Consider the following 17,745-nt stretch of genomic DNA (forward strand, 5'->3'; position numbering starts at 1 on the left):
CAAAGTAAGCTGTTATGATTGTTAAGGTCAGTGGTTCATATTTTAAACAATCTGAGCATGGTAGTATGTGTTTTCCAAGTAGTGTTGAAAAAAATGTTCATAAATATGTATTCCCAGGATATAGCTATTAGAGAAAGTCTTGTCAACTTTCATGCACTTTTATGACAGATTCGTTTTCTTTTTTTAATACACAGGATACACAGCTGATTCAAAGCTCAGAGCTGTTCAATAGCAGTTATATGATACTGTGACAAGTTCTGTCTGAGCTTGTTTAAAACCATTCCACAGAGGATGCTTCAAAGCAGGGCACCGAGTGACAACCAGAAGAAAGCTGCTTCATTAATAGCGGCTGGTTCTTACCGTTCCAGGCAGCTTGCGTCGCTCTGTTCAGCCCAGTCATCTACTGTTGTTACCATCTAGCTCTAAAAAAAGTTTGCATTTTGTACAAGTATAAGGGAATACCTTCAGCTAAGTTCTAGCTAATACAAAACAAATATGTGTTAAACAAATAGGAGCAATGGCCAAATAGGAAACCACCCTCTCTCCCTGCAGATCTCATACTGTATTCCCTTTTACCAGAAGGTAAATAAAGAGGTTCCAGTTCAGGGTCTTTTCAATAAACCCCAGCTAAGAGAGAAATTCTCATCTCCCACTCTTGCTTCTCTGCCTTGTTCTTTTCCCTTTCTTCCTTTAAAGAAAGCTTATTGAAATATACTTGATTTACAATGCTGTGTTAATTTCTGGTGTACAGTGAAGTGATTCAGTTATATATGTGTGTGTGTGTACATATATATATGTGTGTGTGTGTGTGTATATATATATATATGTACACGCACACATTCTTTTCTGGGGTATTCTTTTTAATTATGGCTTATCACAGGTTATTGAATATAGGCCCCTGAGCTACACAGCTGTATCTCGGTGTCCATTCTGTATATAGCAGTTTGCATCTGCTAATCCCAGACTCCCAGTCCGTCCCTCCCATACCCTGCCTCCCCCTCAGGAATGGCCAGTTTGTTGTCTATGTCTGTGAGTCAGTTTCTGTTTTGTAGGTGTGTGCGTTTGTGTTCAACTTTAGATTTCACATGTAAGGGATATTGTGTGGTATCTGTGTTTCTCTGTCTGACTTACTTCACTTAGGACGATCATCTGTAGGTCCATCCATGTTGCTGCGAATGGCATTATTTCATTCTTTTTTAGGGCTGAGTAGTACTCCACTGTATGTGTCTACGTGTGCACACACACACACCCATGTGCACACACACACACACACACACACACACACCCTGCATCTTCTTTATTCATTCCTCTGTTGATGGGCATCCATTGACATGTCTTGGCTATTGTGAAGAGTGCTGCTGTGAGCAAGGGGGTGCACATACCTTTTCAAGTTACAGTTTTATCTGGACGTGTGTCCAGGAGTGGGGTTCTGGACCCTAAGGCAGCTCTAGCTGTAGTTTTCTGAGGAACCTCTCTTCCGTTTCCACAGTGGCTGCACATTTACGTTCCCACCACACCTTTGCATCCTTTCGTCCGTGGATGGACATTGGATTGCTTCCACGTCTCACTGTTGTGAACAGCGCTGCTGTGAGCACGGGGGTGCGGGTATCTTTTTAAATTAGGGTTTTATCTTCTTCTGTTCTCTTTTCTGAAGATATAACATTTCCGTGCTATTTTTATGCGGTTAATCCTGGCTGTGCTGGGTCTGGGCTGCTGGGCAAGCTCTTCCCCCGCTGGGGCGCAGGAGCGGCTCTCTGGCTGGGCTGCGGGCTTCTCACTGTGGGGGCATCTCTAGTGGCCCAGCGCAGCTCTAGGTCACAGCAGATTCAGTAGCTGGGGCTCCTGGCTTCCAGAGCGCAGCCTCACAGTTGGGGTGCGCGGGCTAACTGCTCCTTGGCGGGTGGGACTTCCCCTGACCAGGGGTCAGACCCGTGTCTTCTGCATTGGCAGGCGGATTCTTTACCTCCGAGCCCTTCTTCCCTTTTCTTTCCACCTCGCTGTTCCACCTTCTTTCCCACTGGCTTTCTGTTTCTCCGTCCTCTGCTGTTTCCTCTTCTCTTTTCCCTCCTTGTTCTTTTCCTCTCTCCTGCCTTTCCTTCTTCCCTCGGTGCTTCCAGTTCTGCTTCTTGTCTGCCTTCCAGTGTTGAAATCACCACAGGCTAAAAGAGCCAAGTACATTGTGTTTGTGAGACATGATTTGATGTCTACCCCAGAATACTGATATCGAATTTTGCTTGTGTTTCTGCAGGCAATTATGAGAAGTGAAATGTTGGCTTTTCAAAGTCCTATCCTAATCAGAAATGTATTTATATAAAACCAATACATGTGAAATGCAGGGTGGAATTAAAAACATTTTTTAAAACAACAAATACTATTTCATTCACTAATAGCCACTAACAACTATATAGACTTAGCCTGTTAAGTAAACAAGCAAAGAATCAGCTCATTACATCCAACTATAAATAGTAGATAATTCATAAATTATACTTTCTTGTTCCAGTATATTAACAGGAAGCTTTTGAAGTAACACTATCTCAGATCTATAACAAATTAGGTTCCACTAAAACAAAACAAATGCAGAAAAATAAAGCCTGGAGTCATGTTATGCAAACTAACCCCTGGGATCCATCTGGGATCCAACCTCAGCTCCGTGAGAAAAGCATAGCTGGCCAGCGGATACAAGCTGTCTGAATACAGATAAAGCAATAGGGTATATTCTGTTTACATTAGTCTTTAGGAAGCAAATATTGAAATAAAGAAGTTCTGATGCCAGCCTCTGTATCTCTCTGTGAACTAAAGGATGCTAAGTTTCTACAGGGCCCCAAATATTTACTTCTGTCTTCTTTTCCCTAGGAATCTCAACATTAATATCTAGATAAAGGCAAGCACTAAAAACGAGAAATTCAGAAGATACTACCTTTGGTCTTAAGATACTATTTTGTTTAGACTTTGGCTGCGCTAGGTCTTCACTGAGGCACACGGGTTTCTCGGGTTCGGTCTGCAGCCTTCTCCTGTGGCCCCGCGTCAGCTCCAGGGCGCCCAGGCCCAGCGGCTGCCGCTCCAGGCCCGGCTGCTCCGCGGCACGGATCCTGGTTCTCTGACTGGGGATCACACCCCGTCCCCTGCTTGGGAAGGCAGATTCCTACCCACTGGACCGCCAGGGAAGTCCCAAGACATCATTCTGAAATACAAAAGAGAAATGTGATCTAATTTTAAGACTAATGTAACTGAAACATCTATTTCAAATCTATAGAGGCGATTAGTCGGGAATCCCAGTGTTTTCTGATCATTCAGCAGGTCTTCCTTTCAAGGCTGTCGGGAAGGTGCTCAGCTAATCCACAGCACGCTGCTCAGTCATCACTATTTATTAAATTTCCCGTACTCTACTGGTTATACTATAATTTGTAAGCTATTGTATTAAAACTGCATCAGCAAATGGCCTTATAAATATTAAATAGCAAAGTCATTTAATTAAGATTGGCTTGCAATATTTTTTAGATCTAGATTAAAATGAATTTCTGGCTTATTTAGATACTAACCTACACTCTCAGAGGCTAACCTAAACCAATTAGTTTTTTGTCTTTCTCAAATTATGTTGATAGCAGGCTCTTTAAAAAAAAAATTTTCATTTGGAAATAGTTTTAGGTGTACTGAAATGTTTAAAGAATAAGAATAGTAGGACTTTCCTGGGGGTCCAGTGGTTAAGAATGCACTTGCCAGTGCAGGGGACATAGGTTCTATCCCTGGTCACGAAACGAAGATCCCACGAGCCACGGAGCAACTCAGCCCTCGCGCCACAAGGACTGAAGCCCGCGTGCTCTGAAGTCCGGGCTTTGCAACAGGAGAAACCGCCAGGATGAGAAGTCACGCTCCACGACAAGAGCGGCCCCACTCACTGAACTGGAGGAAGCCCGCCCTCAGCAAGGAGGATGCAGCGCAGCCAAAAAACAGAGTGCGGACGGTACAGATGAGCGCTTCCCTTTCCCAGTCTCACCTATTATTCACATTTTACCCCACTTGCTTTGTTCCTTGGGCACCCTCTGTGTGTGTGTAGACTGTGTGTGCAAGTGTAAATGCATGTGGTGGTTTAGTTGCTAAATCGTGTCTGACTCTGCAACCCCGCAGACTGTAGCCCGCCAGGCTCCCCCATCCTTGGGGTTCTCCAGATGAGAATACTGGAGAGGGTTGCCATTTCCTTCTCCAGGCGATCTTCCCCACCTTGGGACTGAAGCTGGGTCTCCTGCATTGCAGGCGGATTCTTTACCAACTGAGCTGCCAGGGAAGCCCCATATATATATGTATGTGGACATGAGTACATGTATTTTGTGACTTATCTGAGAGTCAGTAGCATACGTTATGGCCCCCTTAGCAGGTAGAGCCTGAATACACAGTGCGTTTCCTCTGGATTCTCATCTTGTCCATGGACCCAGCTATGCCCTTTTCAGCCCCCTTCTCGTTCCTCAGCCTGGCTCCGGGTCTGGGATCCAGCCTAGGGTAGGGTGTTGCATTGTGCGCTCAGGTCTCTTTAATCTCCTCTCATCTGGAACGTTTTCATAGCCTTTCTTTGGGGTTCGCCTGATGTTTCCTAGTAATTAGATTTAGGTGATGCATTCCTGGCTGGAATATCACATAAGTGATGCTGATTTGCTCACATTAATGATGTTAATTTCCATCACCCTGTCTAGTGTTTGTCCTATGTCTTCACTGTAGAGTTACTTTTTTTTTTTCCTTACAACTAATAAGCAATCTGTGGGAAACACATTGAGATCATGCAAGTATTCTGCCCCTCCTTGAACTTTCTCCTAGATTGAGCATCTGTTGCTGATTCTTGCTTGAACTCATTTTCTCTGTGATGGTTGCAAAATGTACAAAATTCCAGTATATTCTGCCTTTACCAGTTGGCACTTGACATTCTGCTGTAAATAGATCTCTCCTTTCCCCCTCATTTCTTTATGTGCTCATTAATAGTAAGAGCTTATAGATTCCTTTTTTCTCTCAATAGTTTATAGTTCATCACTGTCCTTAAACGTTTGGTAGTCACTTACCCCAGACTTGGCCAGGGGAACCCCTTCAAGCTGATTCTCATGTCTTTGTGACGCGGATTCACGATTTCTGTGAGCACGTCCTTATGAGATATTCCAAGCTCATCTTGAATCTATTCTTCCCTGGCCTCAGAACTGGCCATTTTTCAGGAGCTCTGTTTCCTTTTAGTGGGGAATGGTATTAAAAAAACACAGATCCATGTGTTCATTGCTACTGAGGTATCTTTGCTCCTAGGGCCTTTCAGCAGACAAAGTTAATATTTATTTGCATGCATATATTTATATGCATGTATGTACACATATACAAACACACACTCACACATACACACATACATGCAGTGGTCCCCAACCGTTTTGGCACCAGGGACTTATTTCGCGGAAGACAACTCTTCCATGGACAAGGAATGGGGGGATGGTTAGGGGGTGACTCAAGCGCATTACTTTTACTGTGCACTTTATTTGTAACCTAATGTTGCTGCTGATCTGACAGTAGATACCGGTCCACCGCCTGGAGGTTGGGGAACTGTGCACATGTGTACACACGTGTGTATACATATGTGCATATTCATGAAAAGACACACACATACTTTTAAAATTACGGGTTCACCAGTGTCTCCAAATCCAATCCATCTCCAAGGGGCTCTTTCTCACCCTCTGCCGTTTTGTAACTTGGATGTTGCTTCTTTCATGGTGAGAAGCACGCCTCCTAGTAACGATGACACTTGTTCCCCTAGTGCTGTAGTTTATCCGAGACGGTTTCAGAATGACTGCACTCACACCAGGACAATGGCAAATGTACAAAAAAACAGTTCAGGTTTTATGTGCAGTTTCCCCCACTCCACCATCTTGTACAAGACTCAAGTCCTGTATGTATATATTTGAAGTCAAATACTCTGCTCAAATGATTCTCAAATCAGTTTTCTCCTTTTTCTTTCCCTAGTTACTATGAACATGGTATTCACTTGAAATTATATAATTGGATTCATTACTGTGTTCTGCTTTCAATCGCAGGCTTAAATATTTTTTTCCCCTTCCCATTGTTGTTGATTTAATTTTTGACTATCTAGAGGAGTAACATGGTTCCAAAACTCAAAACTATATAGAAAGATATAGTCAGAAGCATCTTTCTGTCCTGTATCCCTTTCATCTTGCCCCCTCCTACCCTTGTGTTACACTCTTATTCTTCCTGTGTTTTTTTGCAGGGAGGTTTAAAGATAACAGATAAATGTATGTTATTTTAATTCCCCTTCTTCTTTTCTTAAAGGGAATCTTCTCTTTCTACCTATCTACTTTATTGCATTTTACTTTTTAAAGTTTTTTTTTTTTTAGCTTATCAATATCTCCTGGAGATAAATCTGCATCAGTTCACAGAGATCATTCTTCTTTTCACAGCTTCATAGGACTTGGTTGTGATAATAAACCAGTCTTCAATGCTTGGGCTTTCGTATAGTTTCTGATGTTTTGCAGTTACAAATAGTGTTGTCCTGATTAACCTTGTGTAGGTGGTCGTTTCATACTATTGTATGATAAATTCCTACAAGTTGAATTGCTTACATACTTTTGTTAAATGTTGTCAAAATTGCCTCTATCGGGGAATTTGCCTTCCTTGTGCATTCCTACCAGCAATGGAGGATGTTGCCTCACGATCCCCAGAGCCTCACCAACCAGTAAATCATGTTGTCAAGCTTTTTAATGTTTGTCAGTCTAATAGATGGGGATTCCCAGGTGGCTCAGTGGTAAAGAATCCATCTGCAATGCAGGACATGCAGGTTCGATCGCTGAGTGGGGAAGATCCCCTGGAAAAGGAAATGGCAGCCCACACCAGTATTCTTGCCTGGAAAATTCCATGGATGGAGGAGCCTGCCAGCTACAGTCTATGGGGTCACAAAGACTCAAATTCATTTGGAGTTTGTATTTGGTTTGAGGAATTAATATAATTTTATCTCCTCCCCCCCGAAATATTCATCCAATTATCTCAATCGTCAGTTCAGCCGCTCAGTTGTATCCAACTCTTTGCGACCCCATGGACTGCAGCATGCCAGGCCTCCCTGTCCATCACCAATTCCCAGAGCTTACTCAAACTCATGGCCATTGAGTTGGTGATGCCATCCAGCCATCTCATCCTCTGTCATCCCCTTCTCTTCCCGCCTTCAATCTTTCCCAGCATCAGGGTCTTTTCTAATGAGTCAGTTCTTCACATCAGGTGGCCGAAGTATTGTAGTTTCAGCTTCATATCAGTCCTTCCAGTGAATATTCAGGACTGATTTCTTTCAGGATGAACTGGTTGGATCTCCTTGCAGTCCAAGGGACTCTCAAGAGTCTTCTCCAACACCAAAGTGCTGGTGATAACACAGATGGCTGGGCCTACCTCCCAGTTTTGATTCAGTAGGTCTGGTGTTGGAGTTTTGATTCAGTAGGTCTGGTGTCGGGACCAGGAATTTGCATTTGTAGCAAGTCTCCTGGTTCCCACTTTCCCTCCCAATCTCATCAGACAACACGGTGTAACACAGTTTCAGAAATCACTGTTGTTTGGGTGGTGGTGGTGGAGGTTTTGGGCGTGTGTCTGCAAAGCCCCTGACTGAGCTAAGGGCGGGTGATGGAGATGAGTCAGGTCTGTCCTCTGGTTCCGAGCTCACACGCTCTTCTGACTCCGATGGCGCGATGAGCCCTGACCATGTTTTGCATGACAGCTCACCACTGCTGCCCTTGCTGGAAATGTTGCTAGGCTGTGACGCATCATCTCCTTTCAGTGTAGAGCAGTTGTTCATGAAATTTTTAGGTGGGCCTGTGTCCATAGGTTCTTGGAAGAAGACATTCTAGGTATTGTAGGCTAACGACTTCCCACTTTCAGCTTCCTTTTGAAAATAAAATGCCCTCAGTGGGTTTGACAGAGGTGAAATAGGGAAAAAGCTTTAAGGACCAGTGCTTTATTAGAGCCCAAAGCATCTACATTCAGATGACATTAAAGTTGGTGTCTCACGCCCAGATTGCTGAGTTCTGCGAGCCTCCCCTTGAATTTCCCATGTGTACGTCAGACTCCTCCTGGCCAGCCCAGAGCTCATCCTCTCTTCCGGAGCTTCTGGCTGCATCTCCAGGCTCTGCTTTGGTGTCTTGAGTCACCATCTGACCAGTTTGCCAAGCCAGAATCCTCCCGCAGCCTCCACTTTCCGGGTCAGGCGGCATCCTAACACGGTTGCTGTATCTTTTTTCCATTCCTCAGCTCTTGCCCCCCAGGCCTTCTCTTGTCTGATGTGCTGTGGTCACCTCCCAGCCGGTCCACTGCCCATCCCTCGGTCCCAGGGCGAGCTCACCTCCTCAAAGCTGCGGAGGACTCTCGACATCCCCGGTGAGTTCCAGCGCTGCTTTCCTTTGCATGGCTTTCAGGGTGACGTTCAAATTTCTCAGCAGGAACAAGTCTCATCAAGAATTGGCTTCAGTTTGACTTTCTCCTTCAGAGCGCACTGCTTTTCATTTCATGTCATTCACACCAGTCATAGAGAACCGACTGAAGGTCAGTGAAGGCCTTCTCGTATTTTGAAACTTAATACAAGAAACTTTTATTTTGAAATAAGTTCAAACTTAAAGAAAAATTCCTCGGCCAGTTCAAAAAAATCCTGCATATTCCTCACCTAAATCTGCCAGTTTTTAACATTTTTTCACATTTGCACCATCATTCTTCCTACCATCTATCTACCTATTTACTTATCTCTTTTCATGCTTCAATCAGGATACCTTTATTGAATAAAATACTATTTAAGGTTGCTTCTCTTATAAATTTCAGTGCATACATTTGTAAACCACCACCTACAAATCAACATCTTTACAGGACAAAATAAGTGAAATGATACACAGATACATAAGTTAGGTTATTTTTTTACTCCCAATAATATATTTCTGTGATTTTCATAAGACCCTCCAAAAAACCCCCAAACCTTCACCCTAAACTATCATTAAGCCCACGTAGTATGTATTTCTTACACTATCATTAATAGGAAAGATTAAATGCTTCATATACCCCTAGGTATCATGATTGAGAGTATGATATAAAGGTTACTCTAAATGATTTTAGTTTATTTAATTTTGATAAAAAGATCTCTGACAGTATCTTTTGTGATCTTTGTTTTCAACTTTAACAGTTAAATCTATTTATCTACCTATCTACATAATATTGTTTTCTGAACCATGAGAATAAGTCATAGACATTATGCTCTTTTTATCAAGTATGTAATTCCTAAGAACAAAGGCATTCATTTATATAATCACAGGGAAGTTATCAAACTCAAAAAATTTAACATGAATAAAATAGCATTATATTACCTAGTCTATAGCCCTGATTCAAATTTTGCCAATTAAGAGAAAAAAACATTTTTTGGCGTGTAGTTGATTTGCTGTATACCTGTGCTAGTTTCAGGTATATAGCAAAGTGACTCATATATATACATATATAAATATATCCATTCTTTTTCAAATTCTTTCCCCATCTAGTTTATTACAGAGTATTGAGTAGAGTTCCTTGCCCTATGCATTAGGTCCTTGTTGATTATCTATTTTATATATAGTAGTGTGTATATGTGAATCCTGATCTCCTAATTTATCATCCTCTTCCATTTCCCCTTTGGTAACCATAAGTTTGATTTCAAGATCTGTGAATCAGTTTCTATTTTGTAAATAAGTTCATTTGTATCATTTTTTTTTATTAGATTCCACATATAAGTGATATCATATGATATTTGTCTTTGTCTGACTTACTTCACTTAGTATGATAATCTCTAGGTCCATTCGTGTTGCTGCAGATGGCTTTATTTTGTTCTTTAATATATCTGAGTAATATTACATTATAAAGATAGATAAAGAAGATGGATAAAGATAGATAAAGATAGATAGATAAAGAAGACGTGGTGTATCCATTCCTCTGTCAATGGACATTCAGTTTGCTTAGAGAAATGCAAACCTAAACCACAATGAGGTATCACCTCACACCAGTCAGAATGGCCATCATTAAAAAAATCTACAAAAATAAATGCTGGAGAAGGTGTGGAGAAAAGGGAATCCTCCCACCCTTGGTGGGAATGTAAATCTGTACAACCACTATAGAGAACACCATGGAGGTTTCTTGAGAAAAGCTAAAAATAGAGCCACAGTTTGACCCTGCAATCCCACTCCTGGGCATTCATCTGGAGAAAATCATAATTCAAAAAGATACGTGCATCTCAGTGTTCATCACAGCTGTGTTCAGGATAGCCAAGATGTGGAATCCCACCACTGTTTATAGCACGTCTGGTTGTCCTCTGTGGGTCCTCCCTGCATGCAGTCCCCATGTCTCTGGATCTCTGATGCGGACAGTCAGCGTTTCAGCCTTTCTGGCTCCTCCTGCTCTTTTCCATCTGCCTAGAATACTCTTCCTCTTCTTCATCCAATTCTGACTTCTTCAGAGCTAGCGCTTGGAAGCCTTTGCCCAATCTGATTTGGGCACTTCTTCACCAGACTTGCCAATCTGATTTTCCCAAATTGCCTCCCCTGCGGCGCCTCGCAGAAACATTCCTTCCTGTATCCACCACACTTTTCTCACTTGATTTGTAGGCCACGCGAGGGCTTCCCTGGTGGCTCAGGTGGTAGAGAAACTGCCTGTGGTGCAGGACACCCGGGTTCGATCCCTGGGTCGGGAAGGTCCCCTGGAGGAGGAAATGGCAAGCCACTCCCGTGTTCTTGCCTGGGAAACTCCATGGACAGAGGAGCCTTGATGGGCTACAGTCCATGGGGTCACAGAGTCAGACATGACTGAGTGACTAACACTTTCACTAACACTTTGAGGGCGAGGATCAGGCTTTGCTTCCCTTTTTATCACCAGTACCTAGCAAAGTGCTCAACACAAAGTTTGTGCTCAGTAGGTGTATTTTTAGTATTTTAGTAGGTGCTGCTCCATGAATGAACTTTTAGCACTTAGGGGGAAGTACCCCTGATAGCCAAGTGAAGTGAAGTGAAAGTCGCTCAGTCGTGTCCGACTCTTTGCCAACCCATGGACTATAGAGTCCATGGGATTCTCCAGACCAGAATACTGGAGTGGGCAGCCTTTCCCTTCTCCAGGGGATCTTCCCAACCCAGGGATCAAACCCAGGTCTCCTGCATTGCTGGCGGATTCTTTACCAGCTGAGCCATAGGTAAGCCCAAGAATACTGTAGTGGGCAGCCTTTCCCTTCTCCAGGGGATCTTCCCGACCCAGGGATTGAACTGAGATCTTTTCCGCATTGCAGGTGGACTCTTTACCAGCTGAGCCACCAGGGAAGCCCCTGATAGCTGAGCTTCTCCAGTGTGGGAAGATGGACCAGGAGGAGTGTGAGTTGATTTCACCTCCTTGGAAGGCACTCTGACAGTATCTAACATAATTAAATATTTAAAGAACTTTAAAATTCTTTATTCCATTTATCCTGGGATGAAAGAAGTCCCAGGACATAAAGACATGAAGGCCAAGAGGTTTATCGAAGTGTCATCTGGTGGAACGCCATCCCGGAAACAATGAAATGTTCATCAGTGGAAGGATAGTTGAACGTATGGCAGAATGCTCCTATCGGGGAGTGCAAATCCGATGCTCAGTGACAACTTAGAGGGTGTGAGGGGGTGGGAGGTGGGAGGTGAGGAGGAGGTTCAAGAGGAAGCAACCATTTGTATACCTATGTTGTTACACGGCAGAAACTAACACAATATTGTAAAGCAATTATCCTCCAACTAAAAATGAATGATTATAAAAAAAGAAATGAATATTGTGCCATGTCTGTGTAATAAAATGGAATGAGAGCAGGCAGAATAACTATTATGCTGAACCAAAGGAGATCTGTTGGTAAATTATGAAACAGGCAAAATCAGACCAATGGTTGATCGAAATGGGGTGGGATTGATTAGGACAGGTTTGACTAGGGAGGGACACAAGGAAACTTTGGGAGAGGGTGGAAACATTCTGCGTTTTGATTAGAGGGTGGGTTCCATCAGTGGTATATGCTCTTGTCAAAACTGATTGAACTGGACACTTAAGTCCCATGTCTAATAATATTAATAATGCAAAGAGAATGTGCATAGGGCCAGAGCTAATTGCTCTGTTTTGGGGGCTGTATCTTATTGTAAAAAAAAGTACATGTACACAAGGAAGTTTGTTTTAGTAGTATTTATTATTGTAAAACAGGGCCTCCCTGGTGGATCAGAGATAAAGAATCTGCTTGCAAAGCAGGAGACCTGGGTTTGACCGCTGGGTTGGGAAGATCCCCTGGAGAAGGGACTGGCTCCCCACTCCAGTATTTTTGCTGGAGAATCCCATGGACAGAGGAGCCTGGTGGGCTACAGTCCATAAGGCTGCAAAGAGTTGGACACAACTCAAAAGACTGAGCACGCACGCATGCATAGTAAAACAGACAGAAAAAACCCCAAACTTAAAAACATCCTAAGTGGTCATCTCTAGAGAATTAAAGATATTTTTGCTAGAGGTATCATAGAAGATGATGTAACCACTTAAAAGAATAAAGTACAACCTAAAGGTACTGTGATAAATGACAAAATGCAAACTGCTGAGTAGGGTGTGCAGAATATTATTGTTATAAAGAGTAAGAAAATTTTTCTTCTAAATGTTTATATAGCATATGGAATGAGGTACAAAAAGACCCACATGAAACTAAACACAGAGAAGCTACTGAGCACATATTTCTACAGCTTGTATTACTTTCATAATTGAAAACACACTAAAATGGTTCATCACAAACAGTCACACAAGGAAACAGGAGTAAATAAATCTGAAACAGAACTAGTTGGGAAATCACAATTGTTACTGGACTGAAGGCTTAGTTCATGTTTGGTTCAATTCCAATGGTCATTCCATCCCAGCTGTCTTTTGCCTTTTTTGTCCTTTGTCTAATTGTCTTTTGTTGACTAACACTGTTGAATGAATAATATGAATAAGCAATACCAAGAGCTCCTGAAAAAGATCAGATGGAGAACATGACATCATAGTCCCACTGAAGCAAAGCACGTGAGTGACTCAGTAGCTTAAGACTGGTGAGCTACCCATTTAGCAAATACAACTTTTGGCAAATATGACGTCTGTTATGGAAATGAATCAGAGATGTTTTCATGTGTCTTGTATTTCTTTGACTGAACCTTTTTTCTTTTTTTTTGAGGGAGGCACAATTATGATGTACATAGAATGGACAAAATGAAAACAAATAAATGTGTGTGGTCAGGCTTGGCCGTCTGGCTAAACCAGTCCCCAGACCATCACACCCAGTCCTCTCTCTGTTTCTCTGGAAGCAGTGTGTTCAGGAGAAAGAGAATTAAAAAGGGAAAGAGAAGAAAAAGCTCAGGCTTTAGGGTTGGACAGCAAGGGGTTTGAATAACGGCTTCTCCACTTAAGAGTGAACCTATGGCGTGTGTGACGCTTCTCTGAGCCTCTCTTCCTAATTAGAGATGACGGTGAGGTTCGCTGTTCTTAAAAACAGCCCAGTGCCTGCCCTGGATCAGGTACTTGAGCTCGTTAATGTATCTTCCTTTCTAGTCATGATGTCATACTTACTCATGCCCAACAACATCCTGGCACTTTCCTTTTGGCAATTCTGATGTCACGAGTGACAGTAACTCAGAACCAAAGGATGCGTCCAGCCACGTGGGCGACTTGCCGCGTCCCACCTGCGTCGGACACCAGCACTTCTCTCGGTAGATTCGCAGCTTCCCACTGTGAGGCTGACTTTCTCGGCCCCCATGTCCACCTCTCGGTCTTGGGCTGTGCGGTTTGAGCCTGTCCGCGTGATAAAGGAGAGAGCAGCTTATACTAAAGTGGCTTTTGCGCTCCGTGTTGAGTCTGCCTGACTGATAACAGATCAGAAACAGCAAGAGGCCTTTGAAATTGAAACACTGACTGTAGTAGAAAAATGAAAGGATCTTACAGTCTTTGATCAAAGGATGATATTTTCCAACTTGGAAAAAGGGACGATTCTGCCTGCCAAGGCCTCCGATACTGTGTTCCCTACCTACCCTAGGGAAGAATATTCAGGAGCAGAGCTATTCTATTGCTCCATAGTTTTAAACTATATTCATAGAGATACAGCTCCTCAGTCGTTTTGCTTTCTTTTCTCAATGCCTATCTTCCAATCTGGCCTCTAGGCAAACTGCCCTGTGATTCTTAATCTAAATGACATTGAAACACTTCTCTGGATCTTTGGTCCTTGATGAACATTCGCTACTAAAGAGACGGCAGACTTTAAATGAAGGCAGGGCACTGGCTAGAGGAAAGGATGCCACGCTGAAGGAGGTGTTCAGTGGGACGACTTTAGGTCACTTATCTGCTGTCTGTGCTGGGTCTGCGTGGTCCTGCAGGCTTCTCCCCCACCACGGAGCGTGAGAGCTGCCGTCTAGTTGTGTGGCTCTGGCTTCTCACTGCAGCATTTCTCTCGTTGCAGAGCAGGGCTCCAGGGTGCATGCATGCTCGTGGCTCCCAGGCTCTGGAGCCCGCCGGCTTGGTAGTTGTGGCTCACCAGCTTGGTTGCTCCATGGCACGTGGGATTCTCCCAGACCAGGGATCGAACCCACGGCTCGTGCATCAGTAGGCGGATTCTTTACCACTGAGCCAGCAGGGAAGTCCCAGAGTAGAATGACTTCTGGTGTCATTCCACAGGACACGGTTTCACGTTATTAATAAAGCTAGCTGAGGGAGAGGTGTAGGTGTGCAAAGGGCAAAGACGGTGCCCCGGAGTCCAAAGACAGTGAGGTTGCCATGGGCGTCCAAAATGAGGAGAAGGCATCATGGGTAGCAGACTGGAGAGGAGGTGGACGGAAAAGATACAACCTGAAATTAACTCAACATTAATTCCAAAACTTGAATTTCACTTTATTAATTAAAATAAAGACTGTGTTCTACCATAGGCAGACTAAGCCTTTTTGTGGAGGAGACGTGAAGTCCTTACTGATGTCAGATTGTATGGGTTGCCGGTCAACGGATCATGAATGCCAACTCTGTACCCACTGTGTGTACACACACAGAGGTACACAGTCCTATAGATTTATGTCAGTATATTTCCATAGAGACTTGGCATTTCCTGGCCAGCCCTATTATTTGTTTCTCTTTAACTTCTCAAGGTGAAAAAGTGAAAGTAAAAGTTGCTCAGTCATGTCCGACTCTTTGCCATGCCATTGACTCTACAGTCCAGGGGATTCTCCAGACCAGAATACTGGAGTGGGCAGTTCCATTCTCCAGGAGATCTTCCCAACCTAGGGATCAAACCCAGGTCTCCTGCATTGCAGGTGGATTCTTTACCATCTGAGCCACCAGTGATAGATCCAAACCACAGGTGTTCTAGAGTTTCCCCTCTTCTTAAATACTGAAACTGCATCTGTGAGAGGGTAACAGGCAGGAAGGCCAGGGGTCTCCAAACGGAGGAAATAGGCTGCAAATGTCAGACACTTTTTCTCTCTCTCTCTTAAGCGGCAGTAGGAGACAAACTAGTGTTATATTTTTTCCTCTTCTCTATACAAATTTAAAAAGAGGTTTCTCTTAAAATTCTGTGTTGCCATAATCACACCTGGTTCCACCTGAACTTAACTTTTCTCAACCCTTGAGCTAACCAGTGCATTTTTCTTATGGAAATGTTTGTCTTAAGCTATGCTAATGTGCTATGCCTTTACCCCAGACTCTGCCTTCAAGTCAGTTCTGCCTAAAGGCTCATAACAACTTGACAAACCAGTATGGTATACTCATATATTGTTCTCCTAATCTATGTTAATGAAACTATATACTTGTATGGGAATCTGCCTTTCTTCAAGATTCCTGTCAATCGTTTTATGGCCGGGGATGATGCACCTGGTGTCAATCTTATCTCAAAATGTATCTTGTGGGTGACGGGCCTGGTGCCATTCTCTGAGTTTTGAGACATTTCCTTTCTTTAATTAGCAGACTGCTAGTAGCTATATAACATCCGGCTAAAGACTAGCAGGGGGGGCACTCTCTCTGCCCACTTCTGAGGTCTCTGCCAGAAGCTTTCTCTCTCTCTTTTATACTTTAATAAAACTTTATTACACAAAAGCTCTGAGCGATCAAGCCTCGTCTCTGGCCTGGGATTGAATTCTCCTCTGGAGGCCAAGAATCCCGGCGTCTTTTGTGGTTCAGCAGCAACCTTTCACCCACATCCTCATTCTCTGTCACTCCTCCTACCAGCTGCTCTTTAGTCCCGCACTGCCCACGTTGGTAGCCACTTGCCACATGCTGCTCTTGAGAACTGAAAATACGGCTGGTCCAAATTAACCTCTTTAAAACTGAGTTTAAAACACACAGTCAATTTCAAAGAGTTAGTATGCAAAATGGAATGTAAAATATCTCAGCAACTGATATAATGTTGAAAATACATTGTAACATTGACTATAATATTGTAATTATAATATTTTGGATCAGTTCAGTTCAGTGCAGTCGCTCAGTCATGTCCGACTCTTTGCGACCCCAAGAATCGCAGCACACCAGGCCTCCCTGTCCATCACCAACTCCCAGAGTTTACTCAAACTCACGTCCATCGAGTCAGTGATGCCATTCAGCCATCTCATCCTCTGTCGTCCCCTTCTCCTCCTGTCCCCAATCCCTCCCAGCATCAGGGTCTTTTCCAATGAGTCAACTCTTCGCATGAGGTGGCCAAAATATTGGAGTTTCAGCTTCAGCATCAGTCCTTCCAATTGTCATGCGAGTGTATGTTCCTTGGTTCTTTGTCTCGTCACAACAAAAATTTGGAGTGATGGACATTAAAGCCCCCTGGTGGGTCACAGCTCTCGGAGGACAGACCATGTTATAGCTCTCAGGTCTTGAACGGACTGTGTTATAGCTCTTAAATAAATCAGTGTTACAGCTCAGTGTTACAGCTCTATTTATTTAGATAACAGCAGGAAAATCCATCTTCGAAGTGTGAGGGCACGTCGATCCAAAGACGTGAAGAGAAGATCGCCCCATTGCGCGGGAGAGAGAGGGAGCAAAAGGGAGAAGAGGGCTTTGGCTCCTCTTTTTATATGTTTCTCTGTCCCTGGGCCTGCCTTATGTAAATTGGGTTGGCCAGGAGTGTTGTTGGTTTTACCTGAGGTTCTCACTCTGGTCCTCGGACCTTTCTTTGTTCTATTTTCATGGGCTTTCCCTTCCAGGTCTTTTAGCCACCGCCATTTTGGACTCTTTTTCCCTATTCTAACTACCTAACACAATGAACACCCAGGACTCATCTCCTGTAGGATGGACTGGATGGATCTCCTGGCAGTCCAAGGGACTCTCAAGAGTCTTCTCCAACACCACAGTTCAAAAGCATCAATTCTTTGACGCTCAGCTGTCTTCACAGTCCAACTCTCACATCCATACATGACCACTGGAAAAACCATAGCCTTGACCAGACAGACTTTTGTTGGCAGAGTAATGTCTCTGCTTTTTAATATGCTGTCTAGGTCCGTCATAACTTTCCTTCCAAAGAGTAAGTATCTTTTAATTTCATGGCTGCAGTCACCATCTGCAGTGATTTTGGAGCCCACAAAAATAAAGTCAGCCACTGTTTCCCGATCTATTTCCCATGAAGTGATGGGACCAGATGCCATGATCTTAGTTTTCTGAATGTTGAGCTTTAAGCCAACTTTTTCACTCTCCTCTTTCACTTTCATCAAGAGGCTTTTTAGTTCCTCTTCACTTTCTGCCATAAGGGTGGTGTCATCTGCA

Source organism: Dama dama, chromosome 32 (genome assembly GCF_033118175.1).
Source record: "Dama dama isolate Ldn47 chromosome 32, ASM3311817v1, whole genome shotgun sequence".
Lineage (NCBI taxonomy): Eukaryota > Metazoa > Chordata > Mammalia > Artiodactyla > Cervidae > Dama > Dama dama.